We start from the raw sequence: 7,853 nt of genomic DNA on the forward strand, positions 1-7,853 counted from the left end.
TCACGCGTAGGGTTAAAGAGACTCTCATACGTGGCAAAAATATAAAAGTTTTATATACGCCAGCGCATGTAAATATTACGGGTAATGAAAATGCCGATCAATTAGCAAAAGACGCACATACTCATCCTACTTTTTTAATAAACAACTACACTGAAAAAGATATTAAAATGTGCCTCGGAAACTTCATTAAAAATCAACGTGTCTCTAATTATGAAAACAAAATTAATGCTCATTATAAAACTATGCATCAGTTATCGCAACAACATGGCAGCAAATCGAATTTTAAGACAAAACACCAGCAACTTGTTTCGATGAGACTTAAACTCGGCCATACAAAACTAACGCATGGATATTTGCTTTCAAAAGAATCACCACCACTTTGCATGAACTGTAATGATACCCTGACCATGCAACACCTAATAAACTGTTACAATGACACATCGCAAAATATTGATTTGCATACCGCTATAGCGACACTAGACTATGTAAATATAAGAAAACATCTACCTCCTATACTGTTAAAATTAATTTAGAATTGTAATGTTCATATAAGTAAATTTATATGTATCTATACAAAATGGGACGAAGGCCTAGGCAGCCAGTTTCCTTTTTTTTTTCTAGTATGTTTGTAAATTTATTTGCAAGTCATATTAAAATAAATAAATAATAAATAAATAAAAACTTCCTTTATTTAAAAAAATTTTACTACTTATTTTCCTTTGTTTAAATTTTCCACTATTTTCTATTTCTTCACAAAAACTTTTCTTTATTTAAATTTTTCACTTTTCTGACGTATATCTAAATTCCTTCTCTAACTATTTTTATTTCATTAAATTTTGTTAAGAATAGGGTTTATATGGTATAATTAGTACTTATAATCTATTTTCTTACATTAGTAGCAGCTGCATTGTTGATAGATATGCCGGTAAGTGTGTTGATATCCTTTTTTCTTTACGGTACTCGGGAACACTTGCTTACTCCTTTCTGTTTTACTCCGGGTCGGCTGGTGTCGTGCTGTCGTTGGGGCGTCAAGGAAGTTCCACGTTCCTCTTCACGCCACTTTATGCTGATTTTATGTTGTTTTCAACAATTCCTTTGTTGTGTTATTATCTCACTTTTTGTGTGAGCCGTTTTTATTGTGGCATACTTTTTCAAAGTCTTTCTTTCTTCGGTGCTTTTTTTTGTGGCACTTTTTTTTAAAGTCTTTATTTGTTTTTGGCACTTTATTATGGCAAATTTCTTTTAAAGTCTTTAGTTTGTGGCACTTTATTGTTGCACGTTAAAAAAAAGGTCTTTATTTATTTCTGACACTTTCAACGCTCTTAACACTTTCAACGACTAGACTCCGCCGAGCTTATTTGACTCGGGCGCCAGTTATCGACTTGTATTGTACAAGTCTAAAAAAAAAAAGATTTTTTCGTTGGTCGCAAGACCTTTATTGAATCACCAAAACATTAATACTAATCTTAATTCTACTTATTCTCTCTTAAATATACCCTATTTCTACCTGTGTCAGCAATTGGCAATTGGCGCATGCCGGATGTTGTTGCAAGTGTTTTATTTTGCTTATTCCTTTTTTAGGTCGATCCAGAATTTTGATCGGCGCATGCCGGATATTGCGCTGCTGAAATTGACGATTTTGCTGAGCGCGCGTCTGGGCTATTTCCCAGTTCTTTGTAATTGTTGACTTAGCGCAATAGTGTTGGTGTCAGCTTTGGTTTCAACTTAGCTGGTGCTAACTTACATAAACGTATGTTTGAATGTATGTATATTGTTTAAATTTATAATTTTTTTATATACCCTTTTGGTATGGTTGTGTTCATAAACTTATGTTCATTTTGTGAAACTGATTTTTTTGTATTCGTTTCAATAAACGTATTCTGTGAGTTTTACTTTCCGGATTGTTTAATTACTTAAGGAATATAATGATCACCTTTTTATATAAATATTTTAAAATTTAACATATAGTACCCAGTGTAGGGTATAAATTCGAAAGTGGTCTCTATGAAGAAAATGAGCGCGAAAACAGATTCAGTAAACCAGATGTTTTCCGTATGCACTATTGTATATACTTATGTTTATACATACATATGTTAATAACCAATCTAATGTGAGTTCTAGTATGTATGTAAACAAATATATTTGCACCAGGTAGAGATGCATATACATATGTATGTATGTAAGCCTGTTTTTTTTGTGTTGCTTTTTGTGTTATACTTTTAATTTTTGAATTCGCTTACTAACTTTAAGCAATCCTGCTTATTACTTGATTAAGTATAAGAGGTATTGCCGGATACTAGTGCAAGTAAATTTTTGAATATTTATTTTGTTGGTTAATAGGTGTTTGAATACACGAAGGTAAGCTGGTACGTCGGCAATAAAGTAATATTATTTATTAACATAATATAATCGTTATACCAAACTGTGTTCGGTTTTTCATATAAAATAAACTCGAAACTGGGACAGTTTGGCAACCATTTTTTCGCTGTTAAAACGGATTTTAAAATACGGATTTTATATTAAACGTATTTTTTACATATGTACATATGCGCATTAAAAGATTTAAAGAAATGAAATAAATACGCTCACTTGGTTCTTCCTCCAGAGGCGTTTCATGTGCTGTAGGTATGTATGTAAGTGTTTACAAGCCTGCGCGATTTCTTCCAATTCCTTTTCCTTTCTCCACTCCTTAATTTGTCAGCTGGCTGGAAAATGGCTTGTAGTTTTATATTTAACTGCTATTTTTGTTCGCGCCCGAATATTTTTTTTTGCGCCTTATTTGTGTTTTAGTTTATTGTTTCTTTTTTTTTTGCTTTCGCGTCATTCCATTTGTTTCGATTTTATGTTTGTTTTATTGTTTAGGTGATTTTACATTTCGCGCCCGGACAAATAATTAGTTTATATTTTGTGTTTAGGTAACGCGCATATGTTTGTTGCTGTTGTCTTTGTTGAAATTGTTTTTTGTTCGTTTTGTTGTCGTTGTCACTTCACCTTTTCTTTCCACTTTATGTATGTACGACTGTATGTAAATATTTTAAATGTACTGCACTGCACCTTCTGCTGATTTTTATTATTGTTTATTATACATATGTATAAAAGTATACGGGTATGTTGTTTTTTTCTTTGCTTGCACTGTTTTAATTTTGGTTTCGGTTGACACTTACTTTTATTAAATGTTGATGACTTTTATTTGTATAATTAGGATTTGGTTTGTGTGTCACTGCATTATTTTAATATATGTATGTGTGTATTATTTTTTTCAGCACTTTTTGATAAACACACAATAGCTTAGTCGTTTTTAATTTTTTATTTTTAAATCCATAGTGCCTGTCACTATGGCTCAAAGGACCATGTTTAGGCGGGGGCAAGAAAAAATACCTTTTAAATTTTCAATGCAATTTAATTTAATTAAAAGGATTAATTTTGACACTTATCATTTAACAATAAATGTGTATAATAAGTATATAAAGGCATTTGCTACAGCCAAGATTCGATAGAATAAATGAAGGGTATCAGGTGGAAATTAGACGATGAGCACTATCGCGGTCGAATTAATTGTTGAACGCCGCATGCAGGCTTGATCCGATTTAATGTGTATAAACGATAGTTAATTACAGCGCGCAGGTTGGGTGTAGAAACAACAAAAATTGATATGCGAAGTGTCTCAGCGACGAGTGTGTGACGAATTGTGTCGAACGAAGAGTATTGAGATCTGGCGAACTTGTAGATCGAAGTAAATGTGAAAAAGGTGTTGACGCGGCGCAGTGTCTCAGCGAATGTATAAACGAATGTGAAGACAAACAGCGATGATCCAATCCCTTTGATAGTTGACATCTGCTGTGGTGAAATCTAATGTGTCCCCCGGTGTGGTGTATTGGTGATGATGTGGTGGGTTGTGCTAGGGTGCGCCAGTTTTTCCCGGATAGAATTGGGGAGGCTTAACTCATTTAAACAGTTACCAATAACATTTCTTCGTCTTTTCTCCATGTGCTGCCGACTAGCAACTTTAGGATTTTGTTGCGGCTCTATACCTTGGCGATAATCGCGGTCGCATGAAAAGTGAAGCGGCATAGACTATCAAATGTTGCACCTCAAATTTTAGGGTTATTGATAGTCGGAATCTGACTGAAATATTAAGCTCAAGTCTATACTCCTTCCACCAGTTCGGGAATATGGTCCCTGTGGATTTGGTGGGGAAAGTGTTAGGTTTCGTGCAGAGAAAAAGCGAGAAAGGTCGGAGAGATAGATCTTTGAACACATGCCATCGATTCCATTGCTGACGTCAATATCGTGCAATCATCAGCGTACGAGGTTATGGAATCTCCCTCTGGTGGCTGTGGAATTTCGAGATGTAGAAGTTAAACAGTAGCGAGGAGCGGAACCTCTTGTTTAATTTTTCTCAGTTTAAATTTTTCTCCTTGAAACAGTACGGATTATTGACAACCGTTCAGGTAGTTCAAGGCCCACTTCTTCAGCCCTGGAGGGAGCGTAGTTTGTTCGGTGTCCTGCAGTAGCGTTGTCCAATGCTACGAGGATCGTTCTCTCACAGGATGGTTTCTGGTTGAGGCCACGAACTATCTGATCGTTTATGACGCTAAGTGCTATGCACTTTTCGGAATCCATGCTGGTGGTTGGCCCCCACATATCGGATATTTGAAGAGTGGCCAGCGACAGGTTGAGGACCTTGGTGAGGTAGCTTATTGATTCCATCAGATGATGACATTCTGAATCTCCTCATCGGTGAAAGTAAGTGGCCGTCGGGTAACACATCGCTTTGTCCAGCGAAGGGTGCAGTGTAAATTGCCGGCTAAAGTAACTCGCGCACTTCTTCGGGTCCGAAGTAGCATGACCATTGAATTGATCTTCAATTCGGTCATCATGTCTCTTCAGGTTGGACAAAACCTTGATAGTAGACCAAAGCTTACTCACACCGGTGGAGAGATTGCAGAACTTCAGGTGCTCGATCCATTTCGTACGCTCATGTTGGGTTGCCAATCGCAAATCTCCAAATTGAGATCCTTATTCGAGGATCCCCAGGATTGGCATTGGGTAAGGTGTCGCACTCATTAGCTAGAACGGTGTTTCGGCTGAGAGGTCTGGGCGTAGTTCCGCAATTCTTACAGCCGGGATGAATCGACCGGTAGCTGCTGCGATAACCTTGCGGAATTGACGTTCGCCAACGGATACGTCCGTAAAAATGGGCAGAGCGTTGAAGGTGTTCTCAGTAAATTCTGTGAAGCCGGTACGGTACGGTTGTCCACAGTAACAAAATCCAGGGGTTTCTCGATCGAGATAATTATGGGCTGATGCGAGCGTTGACATAGGTCGCCAGGTTACGCTATTTATCAGACCACCACTAGCAATGGTAATATCAAGCGAGGTATTACAAGTGCCAATAACTCTGGTGGAGGCTTCGTCATTTATTGGGCAGGATGTCGAATCGTCAATCTGTTCCACCAGCTTCATCTCCCTACGATCGTTTGACAGACAGGAGTACCAAAGATCGTTGTGAGCGTTGAAGTCGCCTAGTACCTAACAGCTTTCACCACAAAGTAGCGCACCTTTATTCGGGTGATATCTTGTAAATATTTCGAGCTCTACATCGACTAACCGGATAGCTATACCCTAATATTCTCTATATCCCTGTGGTCAATGTCTTCATGAATTATTACTTGATGTTGTGCAATATGAAGGCTACCTCACCACTATTATCTCATACGCGATCTTTACGTAAAAGGTTGAAACCGGAACAACTCAGAAGATCTGATCGGCTGTTTAGTTTGGTTCCTTGGACCGCAGCTATCCACGCGCGCTCCCGGTTCATGAGTACAACTGTCTCCTTGATCTTACTCTTGAGTCCCTTGCAATTGAATTGTAGTATTCGGGTTTGTCGCGGGTGTCTGTGGATGATACTGGGGTGAGGGAGTGGCGTGTAGATGGTGTTTGTTGCAGCTGTAGAACCCGCAGGGGCAGTTGTCGCACTGTGGTATTGTTCGTCAACGCCACTGTTGAGTGTTGCGAGGGCAGACTCCTGCAGCATGGGACTCGCTCCACTCATGCGTGGAGCGCGGACCGGAACACACCAGTAAATGACACCAGCCAGTGCAATAATTGCACTTGACTGATGTGACGTTTCGACCTATGGCGGTCTGACACACGGAACAGACTGTGCAAAAAACCAGGAGTTGCTGAGAGGTTCTCATATTTTAAGTTTTTGACCGTAAGTCAATTTTTTTGTTTTAGTTTAACTTTTTTACAAATGTCATTTTTTAAGTACATAATAAATAATTAATGCTGAAAATTTGATTGAATTTAATTTAATATTGAGGAAGTTACAGATATTGAAACATAGAATTTTCAAACATGCACTCACTTTTGCTTGCCACTGTAGATCCCTGTGATCCCCGAATAAAGAATCTCAATTTGGAGATTCGTCAAACCTCTCCACCGGTGTGAGTAAACTTTGGTCTACTGAGAAGACTTTGTCTAATCCAAAGAGACATGATGACCGAGTTGAAATTCAATTCAATGGCCATGCCTCTTCGGAAGAAGTGCGCGAGCTATTTTATCCAGCAATTTACACTGTACTCTTCGGTAGACTAAGTCAAACGATGTGTTACCCGACGGCTGCGCAAAATGTCCAAAAACTGCGCACCACTTACTTTCACCGTTGAGGAGGTTAAGAGTGTCATCTACCAGGCAAAATCGTCCAAATCCATTGACCCTGATGGATCCTGATGCTAAAGTATCTAGGTTCGGCGGGAATAAGTTATCTGACCAAGGGCTTCAACCTGTTGCTGACCACTCTTCAAATAACCGATGTGTGGAAAATCGAAAAAGTGCACAGTACCACCACAGCACTAAGTCATAAACGCCCAGATAGTCCACGTAGCGTTCGACTTGTCAAAAACTTTTGACACAGTCAATCACACAACACTACTTGAGAATATCGAAGAATCTACGCTCCATCCAGGGCTGAAGAAATGGACTTTGAACTACCTGAGCGGTTGCCAATCATCCGAACTACATATATCAAGGTAAAAACTCAAAACTGAAAAGAATTAAACCAGGGGTTCCGCAAGGTGGTGTTCTCTCCCCGTTATTGTTTAACTTCTACATCTAGAAACTCCCGCAACCACCAGAGGGAATTTCTATCACCTCGAACGCTGATGATTGCACAATAATGACGTCGGGCAATGGAATCGACGACATGTGTTCAAATGTAAACGGAACTTAACACTGTTCCCACATATTCGCAAACTGGACGAAGGAGTAAAGACTTGCAGTCCATGGCGTCAAGTTCCGATTGTCAATAATCCAAAGATTTTAGGTGCAACTTTTGATAGCATACTCCTCATATTACTGCGATTATCGCCAAAGTATAGAGCCGCACAAAAACCTCAAGTCGCTAGCCGGCAACACATGGGGAAAGGACAATGAAACGTTGTTGGCAACACCAACCGCCGCACCAACATGGTCGTCTGGGGCAGTGAAACACAGATGAAGAAGCTTCAAACTTGTCGGAACTGTGCCCTCCGGACTACGACAGGGTGCCTCTTGATGTCTCTCATCGAACACCTGCCTGTGAGGCCCGTATTCTCCCAGTTAAAAAGCATAATGAATTTTTCTGCAAGTAGTTCCTGCTGGAATGCTTTCGCAGAAATCATCCCTCGAGTCACCTGCATGGAGCAGATCCGCCTCCTAGGAGCATTAAGAAGTCATTCCTCAACTACGTCGACGACTTAAAACAATACGACGACCGGACTTCGAACGCAACTAACTTTCGACAACCACTGTCCGCCATTCACAGTGAAGCCGTTAATACCTTCACTGACTCCCTTTCAGTGAATGGC

Source organism: Bactrocera dorsalis, chromosome 1, assembly GCF_023373825.1.
Source record: "Bactrocera dorsalis isolate Fly_Bdor chromosome 1, ASM2337382v1, whole genome shotgun sequence".
NCBI classification, from domain to species: domain Eukaryota; kingdom Metazoa; phylum Arthropoda; class Insecta; order Diptera; family Tephritidae; genus Bactrocera; species Bactrocera dorsalis.